This window comes from Oncorhynchus clarkii, chromosome 3, assembly GCF_045791955.1.
Source record: "Oncorhynchus clarkii lewisi isolate Uvic-CL-2024 chromosome 3, UVic_Ocla_1.0, whole genome shotgun sequence".
In the NCBI taxonomy this organism is placed as follows: domain Eukaryota; kingdom Metazoa; phylum Chordata; class Actinopteri; order Salmoniformes; family Salmonidae; genus Oncorhynchus; species Oncorhynchus clarkii.
The window spans coordinates 9,812,336-9,830,258 of NC_092149.1; positions in this window are offsets into that span (position 1 = coordinate 9,812,336).

The following is a 17,923-nucleotide window of genomic DNA, read 5'->3' on the forward strand; positions in this document are numbered from 1 at the left end:
ATGAGTCCAACAATTAGAACTGGTCCTTTCCCTGTCTAATTATAACCTGGGTTTACATTCATACCCACACAAACAAGGTGCAGTGATGACAATGTGTAATGTCAGTGCTGTGACACAGAGGTGGGAGGTAGATGATATGTAATGTCAGTGCTGTGACACAGAGGTGGGAGGTAGATGATATGTAATGTCAGTGTTGTGACACAGAGGTGGGAGGTAGATGATATGTAATGTCAGTGCTGTGTGACAGAGGTGGGAGATAGATGATATGTAATGTCAGGAGGTAGATGGTATGTAATGCCAGTGCTGTGACACAGAGGTGGGAGGTACATGATATGTAATGTCAGTGTTGTGACACAGAGGTGGGAGGTAGATGATATGTCATGTCAATGCTGTGACACAGAGGTGGGAGCTAGATGATATGTAATGTCAGTGCTGTGACACAGAGGTGGAAGGTAGATGATATGTAATGTCAGTGCTGTGACACAGAGGTGGGAGGTAGATGATATGTAATGTCAGTGTTGTGACACAGAGGTGGGAGGTAGATGATATGTAATGTCAGTGCTGTGTGACACAAAGGTGGGAGGTAGATGATATGTAATGTCAGTGTTGTGACACAGAGGTGGGAGGTAGATGATATGTAATGTCAGTGGTGTGACACAGAGGTGGGAGGTAGATGATATGTAATGGCAGTGCTGTGTGACACAGAGGTGGGAGGTAGATGATATGTAATGTCAGTGTTGTGTCACAGAGGTGGGAGGTAGATGATATGTAATGTCAGGAGGTAGATGATATGTAATGTCAGTGTTGTGACACAGAGGTGGGAGGTAGATGATATGTAATGTCAGGAGGTAGATGATATGTAATGTCAGTGTTGTGACACAGAGGTGGGAGGTAGATGATGTGTAATGTCAGTGCTGTGTGACACAGAGGTGGGAGGTAGATGATATGTAATGTCAGTGTTGTGACACAGAGGTGGGAGGTAGATGATATGTAATGTCAGGAGGTAGATGATATGTAATGTCAGTGTTGTGACACAGAGGTGGGAGTTAGATGATATGTAATGTCAGTGTTGTGACACAGAGGTGGGAGGTAGATGATGTGTAATGTCAGTGCTGTGTGACACAAAGGTGGGAGGTAGATGATGTGTAATGTCAGTGCTGTGTGACACAGAGGTGGGAGGTAGATGATATGTAATGTCAGTGTTGTGACACAGAGGTGGGAGGTAGATGATATGTAATGTCAGGAGGTAGATGATATGTAATGTCAGTGTTGTGACACAGAGGTGGGAGGTAGATGATATGTAATGTCAGGAGGTAGATGATATGTAATGTCAGTGTTGTGACACAGAGGTGGGAGTTAGATGATATGTAATGTCAGTGTTGTGACACAGAGGTGGGAGGTAGATGATGAGTAATGTCAGTGCTGTGTGACACAAAGGTGGGAGGTAGATGATGTGTAATGTCAGTGCTGTGTGACACAGAGGTGGGAGGTAGATGATATGTAATGTCAGTGTTGTGACACAGAGGTGGGAGGTAGATGATATGTAATGTCAGGAGGTAGATGATATGTAATGTCAGTGTTGTGACACAGAGGTGGGAGGTAGATGATGTGTAATGTCAGTGCTGTGTGACACAGAGGTGGGAGGTAGATGATATGTAATGTCAGTGTTGTGACACAGAGGTGGGAGGTAGATGATATGTAATGTCAGGAGGTAGATGATATGTAATGTCAGTGTTGTGACACAGAGGTGGGAGTTAGATGATATGTAATGTCAGTGTTGTGACACAGAGGTGGGAGGTAGATGATATGTCATGTCAATGCTGTGTCACAGAGGTGGAAGGTAGATGATATGTAATGTCAGTGTTGTGACACAGAGGTGGGAGGTAGATGATATGTAATGTCAGGAGGTAGATGATATGTAATGTCAGTGCTGTGACACAGAGGTGGGAGGTAGATGATATGTAATGTCAGTGTTGTGACACAGAGGTGGGAGGTAGATGATATGTAATGTCAGGAGGTAGATGATATGTAATGTCAGTGCTGTGACACAGAGGTGGGAGGTAGATGATATGTCATGTCAATGCTGTGTCACAGAGGTAAAAGGTAGATGATATGTAATGACAGTGCTGTGTCACAGAGGTGGAAGGTAGATGATATGTAATGTCAGTGCTGTGACACAGAGGTGGGAGGTAGATGATATGTAATGTCAGTGTTGTGACACAGAGGTGGGAGGTAGATTATATGTAATGTCAGTGCTGTGTGACAGAGGTGGGAGGTAGATGATATGTAATGTCAGTGCTGTGTGACAGAGGTGGGAGGTACATGTTATGTAATGTCAGTGTTGTGACACAGAGGTGGGAGGTACATGATATGTAATGTCAGGAGGTAGATGATATGTAATGTCAGTGTTGTGACACAGAGGTGGGAGGTAGATGATATGTAATGTCAGTGCCGTGTGACAGAGGTGGGAGGTAGATGATATGTAATGTCAGTGTTGTGACACAGAGGTGGGAGGTACATGATATGTAATGTCAGGAGGTAGATGATATGTAATGTCATTGTTGTGTCACAGAGGTGGGGGGTAGATGATATGTAATGTCAGTGCTGTGACACAGAGGTGGGAGGTAGATGATATGTCATGTCAGTGTTGTGTCACAGAGGTGGGAGGTAGATGATATGTCATGTCAGTGTTGTGACACAGAGGTGGGTGGTGGGATGTGGGCCTGGTCGGGTCAACACAAGAACAGCCAGGTTACGCTCTGAGAAACACCATTTACAGGGAGAGCAGAGCAGCTAGTCTCAGGTAAGAAGGAAGGATGTATTACATTATCCTCCTCCAGACATTAACGCTCCTTGTTTTCTCTCCATCTGAGGAGCCTTTCGTTGTGGGGAAATACTACTGACTTAGGGCTCGATTCAATCCGTGGCCTTGAAGATCCGCTTTGTAGTGCAAATCCCAATTAAAGGCAATGTTCCAGCGGTCGCGGAGACGACATTCATGGTAACCGCTGCAGATGTTGGCTCAATCGTAAATGACCTTTACATTTTAATGCAGATCTTTCCACGATACTTTGGCGATACGGATTGAACCCAGTCCTAACTCCTAACCTATCCTCTTCCCTCTTTTTTATAAGGATTGAACCCAGTCCTAACTCCTAACCTGTCCTCTTCCCTCTTTTTTATAAGGATTGAACCCAGCCCTAACTCCTAACCTGTCCTCTTCCCTCTTTTTTTATAAGGCTTGAACCCAGCCCTAACTCCTAACCTGTCCTCTTCCCTCTTTTTTTATAAGGCTTGAACCCAGCCCTAACTCCTAACCTGTCCTCTTCCCTCCTTTTTCCACTCTTTGTCTCAGTAGCCCTTTATAAAGGGTCCTACTACTGTCTACCCTTTATAAAGGGTCCTACTAGTGTCTACCCTTTATAAAGGGTCCTACTACTGTCTACCCTTTATAAAGGGTCCTACTACTGTCTACCCTTTATAAAGGGTCCTACTAGTGTCTACCCTTTATAAAGGGTCCTACTACTGTTTACCCTTTATAAAGGGTCCTACTACTGTCTACCCTTTATAAAGGGTCCTACTACTGTCTACCCTTTATAAAGGGTCCTACTACTGTCTACCCTTTTTAAAGGGTCCTACTACTGTCTACCCTTTGTAAAAGGTCACACTACTGTCTACCCTTTATAAAGGGTCCTACTACTGTTTACCCTTTTTAAAGGGTCACACTACTGTCTACCCTTTATAAAGGGTCCTACTACTGTCTAACCTTTATAAAGGGTCCTACTACTGTGTACCCTTTATAAAGGGTCCTACTACTGTCTACCCTTTATAAAGGGTCCTACTAGTGTCTACCCTTTATAAAGGGTCCTACTACTGTGTACCCTTTATAAAGGGTCCTACTACTGTCTACCCTTTATAAAGGGTCCTACTAGTGTCTACCCTTTATAAAGGGTCCTACTACTGTCTACCCTTTATAAAGGGTCCTACTAGTGTCTACCCTTTATAAAGGGTCCTACTAGTGTCTACCCTTTATAAAGGGTCCTACTAGTGTCTACCCTTTATAAAGGGTCCTACTACTGTCTACCCTTTATAAAGGGTCCTACTAGTGTCTACCCTTTATAAAGGGTCCTACTAGTGTCTACCCTTTATAAAGGGTCCTACTAGTGTCTACCCTTTATAAAGGGTCCTACTACTGTCTACCCTTTATAAAGGGTCCTACTAGTGTCTACCCTTTATAAAGGGTCCTACTAGTGTCTACCCTTTATAAAGGGTCCTACTAGTGTCTACCCTTTATAAAGGGTCCTACTAGTGTCTACCCTTTATAAAGGGTCCTACTAGTGTCTACCCTTTATAAAGGGTCACACTACTGTCTCTTATCTTCGTGTCTTCTGGGGTATAAGAAATCATTAGTGAGGAAATGCTCTGGTGTAAATGCTCTGGTTTTATCAAGCTCAGAGACTACAGACTGAGAAACAACATAAAAGATGGAATCTCCCATTTTTAGCCAAATACTTAGAGAATTAACGTTACTGATGCATTCCTCTATGCCTGGTCATTTCCCTGACCGTATGTCATTTCCCTGACCGTATGTCATTTCCCTGACCGTATGTCATTTCCCTGACCATATGTCATTTCCCTGACCGTATGTCATTTCCCTGACCGTATGTCCTTTCCCTGACCATATGTCATTTCCCTGACCGTATGTCATTTCCCTGACCGTATGTCATTTCCCTGACCGCATGTCATTTCCCTGACCATATGTCATTTCCCTGAGTATAATCATTGGTTACATACATCAAGACAAGCAAGCACACACATTCTCAACATGCAATTTCCTTTTTCCACAACACACTTTTTACTGTTTGAATATACAGAATGATTCATACAGGTATGATAACATCAAGCAAAGCCAGTGTAACATGACTACAGAGCCACACTGCAACAGCATGAGCAACGCTCACCAACGAGCATGTACGTAAAACAAAATGTGTGTGTGTAGTACAGGTAACTGAGGGAAATGAGGGATACAAAGTATATTGAAATCAGGTGCTGTCACGCCCTGGTCTTAGTATTTTGTGTTTTCTTTATTATTTTGGTCAGGCTTTGGTGTGACATGGGTTTTATATGTGGTGTGTTTTGTCTTGGGGTTTTTGTTAGGTATTGGGATTGTGGCTTAGTGGGGTTCTCTAGCAAAGTCTATGGCTGTCTGGAGTGGTTCTCAATCAGAGGCAGGTGTTTATCGTTGTCTCTGATTGGGAACCATATTTAGGCAGCCATATTCTTTGAGTATTTCGTGGGTGATTGTTCCTGTCTCTGTTTGCACCAGATAGGCTGTATAGGTTTTCACGGTACGGTTTTTGTATTGTTTGTTTTTTCATCTTCATTAAACATGTTTCAAGAATACCACGCTGCATTTTGGTCTGCCTCTCCTTCACCTCAAGAAAACCGTTACAGGTGCTTCCACACAGGTGTGGTTCCTGAGTTAATTAAGCAATTAACATCCCATCATGCTTAGGGTCAAGTATAAAAATGCCCAGTTGCAACCATGGCTAGAAGAAGAGATCTCAGTGACTTTAAAAGAGGGTTCTCAAAGCACAATAGGAGGTGTGTGTCTGTGTGTCTGTGTGTGTGTGTGTGAGTCACCAGATCTCAACCCAATTGAACACTTATGGGAGATTCTGGAGCAGAGCCTGAGACAGCGTTTTCCACCACCATCTTGTGGAAGAATGATGTCGTGTCCCTCCACTAGAGTTCCAGACACTTGTAGAGTCTATACCAAGGTGCATTGGAGCTGTTCTAGCAGCTCGTGGTGCCCAATGCCCTATTCAGACACTATATGTTGGTGCTTCCTTTATTTTTAGCACTTACCTGTAATATGTCAACTTATTCACAGTCCCATTTTATAGTCCCAGCAATAGACTAGCATCCTGTCCAGGGGGTGTACTACAACAAGCTGTACTCACGCTACAGAAACCAGAGATACAGTATGCTCCTGCTCCTATGAGCCATTCCAGTTCACGCCAGCCAAGGCTTGTATAAGGCTACTAACTATGAATGTGAGTGTGGCTGTGTGGCATGGCATTCATTCCAACACCTCTGGGTAGAGCAGACCAAACTCAAAAGGATTGCGCTGGCACAGAGCGTCATAGAGAACAACAGTGGAATAAAAATATCTAACCTCCGATTCCTACAAAAATTACCATTAATTATAATCCACATAATTCACATTTCCTGTTACTGCAGGATTATTTTCCTGCTGTGAGAAGCAGGGTCAAATTAAGATTAATTAAGTGCATCTGTATAGTGTCTGGAGCAGGCAACATTCCCTTTGGGCATATTGCTCATTGCATGGCACCACTCTGCAATGCAAACAGAAATGGACTCCTCCACTTCTCCACTTCTGCTGCCTGCTGTGCAGTGTAACTCCCTCATACACTCTCAGTCAGGGTAACAGAATGCAGAGCGATGGGGAGGGGGGATATCAAAGGAACCAGAACATTCAAGGCTCCTCTTTGATGGTTATTCCGAGCGTATACGTCTGTCAATACTCCAGGGGCCCCGTGGCACAGGTTGCTTATTAGTGGCTCTGGGCTCCCAAAGTTCAATAAAACATCAGCTGCTAGGGAGGACCCTACAGGCCCCTACAGATGGTCAGTCCCCTGGCACTGCCTCTGGTCAAAACACACTCATCAGGCATTCATCCTCTCCCCCCTCTCTCTCTCTCTCTCTCTCTCTCTCTCTTCCTTTTTCATTTTTTTCTCTCTCTTTTTCTCTCTCTCTCCCTCCTGCCTCGAGGCACAGTAGGAAGATGTCAGTGAAATCGGGTGACTGTGGAGTTCAAAGCAATTTGAGGCATTTCTATTCAGTCCTCCGAGGATAAACTCAATCTCTCAGAACAGTGGAGCATCTTCAATGCCTCAAGGGCTTCGCTCCCCCATAAAATGGCACCTTCAATTTTCCCCCTCTCTTTACTTGAGTAATACAGTTGGAGAAGTGGAGAAACACCTTCAACAGCATCAGGTACATCGTAAGTCTACTTTTTAGTCAACTGTCTTGAGTCTTTTGTTGATGTGTGGGATACTTTCCCATTGCTGTCTCTTACCTGTAACATGCAATAGAGCAGAGTGCTTGACTTGGACGGAAATAGGTACCGGTTAAAAAACAAAACCATTTTTTGATTGTTGGAGATAAAAGACTGTGAAAACACCAGGAAATCAGCTCCAAGTAATTTCCCATGGTTGGACATAAAAGACTGTGAAAACACCAGGAAATCAGCTCCAAGTAATTTCCCATGGTTGGAGATAAAAGACTGTGAAAACACCAGGACATCAGCTCCAAGAAATTTCCCATGGTTGGAGATAAAAGACTGTGAAAACACCAGGAAATCAGCTCCAAGTAATTTCCCATGGTTGGAGATAAAAGACTGTGAAAACACCAGGAAATCAGCTCCAAGTAATTTCCCATGGTTGGAGATAAAAGACTGTGAAAACACCAGGAAATCAGCTCCAAGTAATTTCCCATGGTTGGAGATAAAAGACTGTGAAAACACCAGGAAATCAGCTCCAAGTAATTTCCCATGGTTGGAGATAAAAGACTGTGAAAACACCAGGAAATATATATATATGTTCCATGGTAGGAGATAAAAGACTGTGAAAACACCAGGAAATATATATATATGTTCCATGGTTGGAGATAGAAGACTGTGAAAACACCAGGAAATATATATATATGTTCCATGGTAGGAGATAAAAGACTGTGAAAACACCAGGAAATATATATATATGTTCCATGGTAGGAGATAAAAGACTGTGAAAACACCAGGAAATATATATATATGTTCCATGGTTGGAGATAAAAGACTGTGAAAACACCAGGAAATATATATATATGTTCCATGGTTGGAGATAAAAGACTGTGAAAACACCAGGAAATCAGCTCCAAGTAATTTCCCATGGTTGGAGATAAAAGACTGTGAAAACACCAGGAAATCAGCTCCAAGTAATTTCCCATGGTTGGAGATAAAAGACTGTGAAAACACCAGGAAATATATATATATGTTCCATGGTAGGAGATAAAAGACTGTGAAAACACCAGGAAATATATATATATGTTCCATGGTTGGAGATAGAAGACTGTGAAAACACCAGGAAATATATATATATGTTCCATGGTAGGAGATAAAAGACTGTGAAAACACCAGGAAATATATATATATGTTCCATGGTAGGAGATAAAAGACTGTGAAAACACCAGGAAATATATATATATGTTCCATGGTTGGAGATAAAAGACTGTGAAAACACCAGGAAATATATATATATGTTCCATGGTTGGAGATAAAAGACTGTGAAAACACCAGGAAATCAGCTCCAAGTAATTTCCCATGGTTGGAGATAAAAGACTGTGAAAACACCAGGAAATACATATATATGTTCCATGGTTGGAGATAAAAGACTGTGAAAACACCAGGAAATATATATATATGTTCCATGGTTGGAGATAAAAGACTGTGAAAACACCAGGAAATATATATATATGTTCCATGGTTGGAGATAAAAGACTGTGAAAACACCAGGAAATATATATATATGTTCCATGGTTGGAGATAGAAGACTGTGAAAACACCAGGAAATATATATATATGTTCCATGGTAGGAGATAAAAGACTGTGAAAACACCAGGAAATATATATATATGTTCCATGGTAGGAGATAAAAGACTGTGAAAACACCAGGAAATATATATATATGTTCCATGGTTGGAGATAAAAGACTGTGAAAACACCAGGAAATATATATATATGTTCCATGGTTGGAGATAAAAGACTGTGAAAACACCAGGAAATCAGCTCCAAGTAATTTCCCATGGTTGGAGATAAAAGACTGTGAAAACACCAGGAAATCAGCTCCAAGTAATTTCCCATGGTTGGAGATAAAAGACTGTGAAAACACCAGGAAATATATATATATGTTCCATGGTAGGAGATAAAAGACTGTGAAAACACCAGGAAATATATATATATGTTCCATGGTTGGAGATAGAAGACTGTGAAAACACCAGGAAATATATATATATGTTCCATGGTAGGAGATAAAAGACTGTGAAAACACCAGGAAATATATATATATGTTCCATGGTAGGAGATAAAAGACTGTGAAAACACCAGGAAATATATATATATGTTCCATGGTTGGAGATAAAAGACTGTGAAAACACCAGGAAATATATATATATGTTCCATGGTTGGAGATAAAAGACTGTGAAAACACCAGGAAATCAGCTCCAAGTAATTTCCCATGGTTGGAGATAAAAGACTGTGAAAACACCAGGAAATACATATATATGTTCCATGGTTGGAGATAAAAGACTGTGAAAACACCAGGAAATATATATATATGTTCCATGGTTGGAGATAAAAGACTGTGAAAACACCAGGAAATATATATATATGTTCCATGGTTGGAGATAAAAGACTGTGAAAACACCAGGAAATATATATATATGTTCCATGGTTGGAGATAAAAGACTGTGAAACACCAGGAAATATATATATATGTTCCATGGTTGGACATAAAAGACTGTGAAAACACCAGGAAATATATATATATGTTCCATGGTTGGAGATAAAAGACTGTGAAAACACCAGGAAATATATATATATGTTCCATGGTTGGAGATAAAAGACTGTGAAAACACCAGGAAATATATATATATGTTCCATGGTTGGAGATAAAAGACTGTGAAAACACCAGGAAATATATATATATGTTCCATGGTTGGAGATAAAAGACTGTGAAACACCAGGAAATATATATATATGTTCCATGGTTGGACATAAAAGACTGTGAAAACACCAGGAAATATATATATATGTTCCATGGTTGGAGATAAAAGACTGTGAAAACACCAGGAAATATATATATATGTTCCATGGTTGGAGATAAAAGACTGTGAAAACACCAGGAAATATATATATATGTTCCATGGTTGGAGATAAAAGACTGTGAAAACACCAGGAAATATATATATATGTTCCATGGTTGGAGATAAAAGACTGTGAAAACACCAGGAAATATATATATATGTTCCATGGTTGGAGATAAAAGACTGTGAAAACACCAGGAAATATATATATATGTTCCATGGTTGGACATAAAAGACTGTGAAAACACCAGGAAATATATATATATGTTCCATGGTTGGACATAAAAGACTGTAAAAACACCAGGAAATCAGCTCCAAGTAATTTCCCATGGTTGGAGATAAAAGACTGTGAAAACACCAGGAAATATATATATATGTTCCATGGTTGGAGATAAAAGACTGTGAAAACACCAGGAAATACATATATATGTTCCATGGTTGGACATAAAAGACTGTAAAAACACCAGGAAATCAGCTCCAAGTCATTTTCATTTTGACATCTGTTTCCAAGTATTCCCACACATAGTAGAGAGACGTGATTATATACAAATATAAAGGTTTTAAATTATGTTTAGTTTAATATTATATCTGTTTGTGCTTCTTACAGTCTACAAATGATTAGTAATTATGTTCCGGCCCCCTGACCATCCGCTCAGCCTGCGGCTGAATCTAGTTGATGATCCCTGCAGTAAAGCAACCTCCCTCAATGTTTTTCCCCATAATGCCCTTTTTCCTTTGCCGTGACTTTACTTGATGTATTAGCAGGTTGTTTTCCAATTTAAACTCAGACTGGTGGTTATTATATTATTACAAATCCTCAGTGTAGCTCTGTACTCACCTCTACCCCTTGTTGAAGGTGGCAGGGCCCACCTATTGCTGGTAAACAAGCAACTTTATCAAATAATGTACAAAAAACTCTTTTTCACTCAAAGGAATTATATTCCCTTACAACTTTGGCTATGGTGAATACTTACTATGAAGAACTAGGACCACGTGTGTTTGCAACACCTTATCTCTACAGTATGACCTATGACCTGTCCTCAAATCTCCACAACCTAATTCAGAACATGAAGAGCTTGTAGAAGAGGAGCCATCCGTGCCTATCGCTCAATGAATCCCTGAGAATATTCCTCTGTAGGTTTGTGCTTCTTTCTCTTATTGGCTCAGCAGGTCACTACAGTGTGTGTTGTTAAAGTTGGACAGCCCTGGAAAGTACATGTGGACACCCTAATGACAATACAGTCAACAGGGCTAAAAACAGCCTCTATCAAACAGCAACTGTCTGTGTCTGCAGGAGAAGCACAGACCGATATGATTGGACAAAGCAGATACATCACTTTCCCTTGTTCTAAGCCGGCATACGTTTTAATGGAACACTTTATCCTAATGGCCAAGGCTGTGCACAGGTTCTCTCCGGGGTAGGATGTGTGTCTGTGCAGTCCAAAGGGCCTCTGGGTCCAATAAAAGCTTCACCTCCTTTCCGTAATGACTTCCTTGTCTATTGCAAATTACAGTCATTCCATGTAATTGCTTAGATTGTAAATTACAACAAGAAGCGTTCACTTCTTGCAGGCCAAGCTTGGCCAGAGTATCTTTATTGAAATATGTCAATGTGTTATTTGCGCTCGTTAATCTAATATCCTGATAGTCACACATTGTTCAAGTCTGAAGCAGGATGTACCGTGACAAGGGTAGGTGTCACGGCCATCGTTCAAGGAAGACCAAGGTGCAGTGTGGTGAGCGTACATTTTCTTTTATTTTGTAAAATGTCGTCAACAGAACAAGAAATAACAAAAACGACCTTGAAGCTTACAAGGGCTATAGTGCCCCTAACAAAGACAACTTCCCACAAAGACAAAAGGGAAAAGGCTACCTAAGTATGATTCCCAATCAGAGACAACGATAGACAGCTGTCCCTGATTGAGAACCATACCCAGCCAAAACATAGACATACAAAAACATAGAAAACTGAACATAGAATGCCCACCCAAATCACACCCTGACCAAACCAAAGAGACATAAAAAGGCTCTTTAAGGTCAGGGCGTGATAGTACCAAAACCTGAACCTATAGAGGGTCCGGGTGGGCATCTATCCGCGGTGGCGCCTCTGGTGCGGGACGTAGACCCCGCTCCACCTCTAGCTCACCCCACTTTGGTGGCGCCTCTGGTGCGGGGACCCTCGTCGCCTACCCCGGACTGGGGACCCTCGTTGCGGGCCCCTGACTGGGAACCCTCGTTGCTGGCCCCGGCCTGGGGACCCTCGCTGCGGGCTCCGGACTGGGGACCCTCGCTGCGGGCTCCGGACACTCGCTGCGGGCTCCGGACTGGGGATCCTCGCTGGAGGCTCCGGACTGGGGACCCTCGCTGGAGGCTCCGGATTGGAGGCCGTCGTTGGAGGCTTCGTGCCATGGATCATCACAGGAGGCTTCGTGCCATGGATCATCACGGGAGGCTTCGTGCCATGGATCATCACAGGAGGCTTCGTGCCATGGATCATCACAGGAGGCTTCGTGCCATGGATCATCACAGGAGGCTTCGTGCCATGGATCATCACTGGAGGCTTCGTGCCATGGATCATCACTGGAGGCTTTGTGCCATGGATCATCACTGTAGGCTTTGTGCCATGGATCATCACTGTAGGCTTTGTGCCATGGATCATCACTGGAGTGAGGAGACGTATGGGCAGCCTGGTGCGTGGAGCTGCCACAGGGCTCACCAGGCTGGGGAGACATACAGGAGGCCTGGTTCTGGGAGCAGGCACAGGACTCACCAGGCTGGGGAGACATACTGGAGGCTTGGTTCTTGGCGGTAAGCACGAGTAGTTTGCTCAGGTCTCCAACCTGACTCGGCCAATCTCCCCGTGTGCTCCCCCCCCCCCTCTCGTGCCTGCGTCATTGCCGTGACTCCTGGTATCGTTGTCGTTCCTCCCTTGCTACTTCTCTGCCTGTTTCCATGGCAGGGTCTTGTCCCCTGCCTTAACCTGCTCCCATGTCCAAGATGTCCTCCACTCTCTTCTCCCGGGCCCAGGATCCATGCTCCTACTGGCCACGCTGCTTGGTCTTTTGGTGGTGGAAAGTTCTGTCACAGCCGTTGTTCAAGGAAGACCAAGGTGCAGCGTGGTGAGCGTAAATGTTATTTTATTTAGTCAAATGTCGCCAACAAAACAAGAAATAACAAAAACGACCGTGACGCTTGCAAGGGCTATAGTGCCCCTAACAAAGACAACTTCCCACAAAGACAAAAGGGAAAAAGGCTACCTAAGTATGATTCCCAATCAGAGACAACAATAGACAGCTGTCCCTGATTGAGAACCATACCCGGCCAAAACATAGAAATACAAAAACAAAGAAAACAGAACATAGAATGCCCATCCAAATCACACCCTGACCAAACCAAATAGAGACATAAAAAGGCTCTCTAAGGTCAGGGCGTGACAGTAGGACAATGTTACCTGACACAAGTTTGTACTGTACACCTGAGCATCCATGATTGAACCCCCAGAGCTGTCCTGGGTCTTTATTGATTCTAACACTGGGGATATCCTGAATTGTATGGGGTATGGGGCGGCAGGTAGCCTAGCGATTAAGAGCTTTGGGCCAGTAACCGAAAGGTCGCTGGTTGGTCAAATCCCAGAGCCGACTAGGTGAAAAATCTGCCGATGTGTCCGTGAGCAAGGCACTTAACCCTAATTGCTCCTGTAAGTAGCTCTGGATAAGAGTGTCTGCTAAATGACTAAGTAAGTTACTGTCTTTAGGAGACCACTTCCATAGTGCAGTTCAACCCTCCATCTTTGCCATAATTAGAGGGGGCTTTCCTTAGCTTGGCATCCAAGCTGATTTCACTATATTTTAGTGTTGTTTCAAGTCAAATAATGTTGAGGACAGTGTTCAGTCTGGTTTAACCAGGCTAGTTGTCACTAACTTGCCACATATCAATGGTGCTGTAGCATCCACAATGACTTGTCTCAGAGTTGTGATGATAGTCTCTGGGGAGCTATCATTAAGGCACTGTCTGATTCCCATCACTAACACAGAGAGGCTGCTGCCTACATACAGACTTAAAATAATTGGCCAACTTAATAAATGGATCACTAGTCACTTTAATAATGCCACTTTAATAATGTTTACATATCTGGCATTACTCATCTCATATCATCTCATATATCGTATTTTATACCATCTATTGCACTTTCCCTATGCTGCTCTGTCAGTGCTCATCCATATATTTACATGTATATATTCTTATTTCATTCCTTACTTAGATGTGTGTGTATTCGGTAGTTGTTGTGGAATTGTTAGATTACATGTTAGATATTGCTGCACTTTCGGGACTAGAAGCACAAGCATTTTGCTACAGGCGCAATAACATTTGCTAACCATGTGTATGTGACCAATAAAATTGGATTTGATTTTGATTGTGCACCCCAAGCAGTTACCTAGGATCCTCTGCTCCAAATCACAGTGGAATCGATTACCAGACCAACAGAGCCACTTTATCTCAAGAACTGACGTAAACGCATTAAATAATAATGTCCTCGTTTTCTTGTTAAAAATGGTATTGGTGTAATGATGACTCACTTAGCCAGAATGTCTAAATTTCCCCTGTGCCCAAATACATAAAATAGTCATCCTTTCCCATTCTCCACAGTCAATCACAATTCCACCTGAACCTGAGTAGTTTATCTCTCTGTCTCAGCGTCATCATTTCCTTCAAGTCAGAAGTTCAGGAGAAGTGTGGCAGTTTTAGGAGATACTGCCCTGTTATATTCTCCTTTGACTGTCCTCATACCTTTCTTTAGTTTCCTTTTTAAGAATTTATACAATATTGTCTGACATTTTAATGAAAATTGTTTTGTGAGGGATTGTGAGTGAAAACATATAGTCACCACCTTTGAAAAAGTAGACAGTATGTGTCAAATATGTGTCAGATATTAGTAAAAAATGGCCCCAGTCCGTAGCACAGCTTGATCATATTGTTATGTTACATCTTCCATTGACCTTTTCACAATTATATCCAATACTGTGTGACATCTATACCTGACAGAGAGTCTGAGTTAACTTTGACATTTCACTGAAAAGTATTCTTCAGGATTGAGAGGGAAAACATATTGTGAATTAGAACCTTTACCCTTTCACCTTCCCCCAGCCTCGTGGTTAGAGCACTGGGCCAGTAACTGAAAGGTTACAAGTTCAAATCCCTGAGATGACAAGGTCAAAATCTGTCGTTCTGCCCCTAAACAAGGCAGTTAGCTCACTGTTCCTAGGCCGTCATTGTAAATAAGAATATGTTCTTAATAACTAACTTTCCTAGTTAAATAAAGGTTTAAAAAAAAGTTTGATAAACAATAAAAAACAACTCAAAAATCTTTGGGTATCTGTGAGTTTAACCATATACTACATTGCAGAGCTGAGCTGCATATGAATCTAACCAATCCCCATACACCGTCTGCTGGCCCTCTCTCATGAGTAACGGGGAGCTATTGTATAGTGAGAACAGGATGAGACCCTCATGGGTTAGAATACTCCAGGAACAAGGAATACAGGAATGTCCCACTGGTAATATACATACAAACACAGCCATCAGTGTGCTGAGACTGTATAATTAGGATCTCAATGATTCTAAACAGTGGTTCTACAGAGTAATATTACAAATGTTCCATATTGTTATCACTCACTTTCAAACTAATTTGTTGATGGAAAAAAAATGTCCTAAAATGTTTATGCTTGAATCAAGATAGTTATTATTTGGTACACATCTTAAACTTTGAAATACAGAACCAGTCAAAGGTTTGGACACACTCATTCAAGGGTTTTTCTTTATTTGTAATATTTTCTACATTGTAGAATAATAGTGAAGACATCAAAACTATGACATAACACACATGGAATCATGTAGTAACCAAAAAAGTGTTAAACAAATAAAAAATTATGTTCGATTTTAGATTCTTCAAAGTAGCCACCCTTTGCCTTGATGACAGGTTTGCACACTTTCGGTATTCTCTCAACCAGCTTCACCTGGAATGCTTTTCCAATAGTCTTGAAGGAGTTCCCACATATGCTGAGCACTTGTTGGCTGCTTTTCTTCACTCTGCGATCCAACTCATCCCAAACCAGGACAGGTCATCTGATGCAGCACTCCATCACTCTCCTTCTTGGTCAAATAGCCCTTACACAGCCTGGAGGAGAGGACCAAGCATGCCCCCATTCTCATCGACGGGGCTGCAGTGGAGCAGGTTGAGAGCTTCAAGTTCCTTGGTGTCCACATCACCAACAAACTAACATGGTCCAAGCACACCAAGACAGTTGTGAAAAGTGAAGCGACAAAACCTATTCCCCCTCAGGAGACTGAAAAGATTTGTCATGGGTCCTCAGATCCTCAAAAGGTTCTACAGCTGCACCATAGAGAGCATCCTGACTGGTTGCATCACTGCCTGGTATGGTAACTGCTCGGCCTCCCGCCGCACGACACTACAGAGGGTAGTGTGAACGTCCTGCCATCCAGGACCTCTATACCAGGCAGTGTCAGAGGAAGGCCGGAAAATTGTCAAAGACTCCAGCCACCCTAGTCATAGACTGTTCTCTCTGCTACCGCACGGCAAGCAGTACTGGAGCGCTAAGTCTAGGTCCAAGAGGTTTCTAAACAGCTTCTACCCAAATCAAATCAAATTTATTTATATAGCCCTTCGTACATCAGCTGATATCTCAAAGTGCTGTACAGAAACCCAGCCTAAAACCCCAAACAGCAAGCAATGCAGGTGTAGAAGCACGGCGCCAACCCAGACAGGATGACCACATCAGTGAATCAACCCACTCAGGTGACGCACCCCCTCCAGGGACGGTATGAGAGAGCCCCAAGCCATAACACTCCTGAACATCTAATCAAATGGCTACCCAGAGTATTTGCATTGCCCCCCCTCCCCCTCTTCCACACCGCTTCTACTCTCTGTTGTTATCATGTATGCATAGTCACTTTAACAACTCTACCTACATGTACATACTACCTCAACTAACCGGTGCCCCTACACATTGACTCTGTACCAGTACGTATATAGTCTCGCTATTGTTATTTTAGTGCTGCTCTTTAATTTCTTGTTACTTTTCCTTATTATTCTAATCCGTATTTGTTTTAAACTGCATTGTTGGTTAGGGGCTCGTAAGTAAGCATTTCACTGTTGTATTCGGCGCATGAGACTAATAACATTTGATTTGATTTGATGTGTGTTGGGTCATTATATTGTTGAAAAACAAATTATTGTCCCACTAAGCGGAAATCATATGGGATGGCGTATCGCTGCAGAATGCTGTGGTAGCCATGCTGGTTAAGCGTGCCTTAAATTCTAAATAAATCACTGACGGTGTCACCAGTAAAGTACCCCCACACCATCACACCTCTTCCTCCATGCTTCACAGTGGGAATCACACATACAGAGATCATCCATTCACCTACTCTGCGTCTCACAAATGTTGGACTCATCAGACCAAAGGACAGATTTCCACCGGTCTAATGTCCATTGCTCGTGTTTCTTGGCCCAAGCAAGTCTCTTATTATTATTTGTGACCTTTAGTAGTGGTTTCTTTGCAGCAGTTCAACCATGAAGGCCTGATTCACACAGTCTCCTCTGAACAGTTGATGTTGAGATCTGTCTGTTACTTGAACTCAGTGAAGCATTTATTTGGGCTGCAATTTCTGAGGCTGGTAACTCTTATGAACTTATCCTGTGCAGCAGAGCTAACTCTGGGTCTTCGTTTCCTGTGGCGATCCTCATGAGAGCCAGTTTCATCATAGCGCTTGATGGTTTTTGCGACTGCACTTGAAGAAACTTTCTACGTTCTTGACATTTTCTGGCTTGACTGACCTTCACGTGTTAATGTAGTGATGGACTGTTGTTTCCCTTTGCATATTTCAGCTGTTCTTGCCAAGTCTCTCCTTCGAGTCTTCACTATTGAGAGCAGGAACTGCCACTGGGTTTCAAACATCTTTCAGCATCTTCTATTTCTTT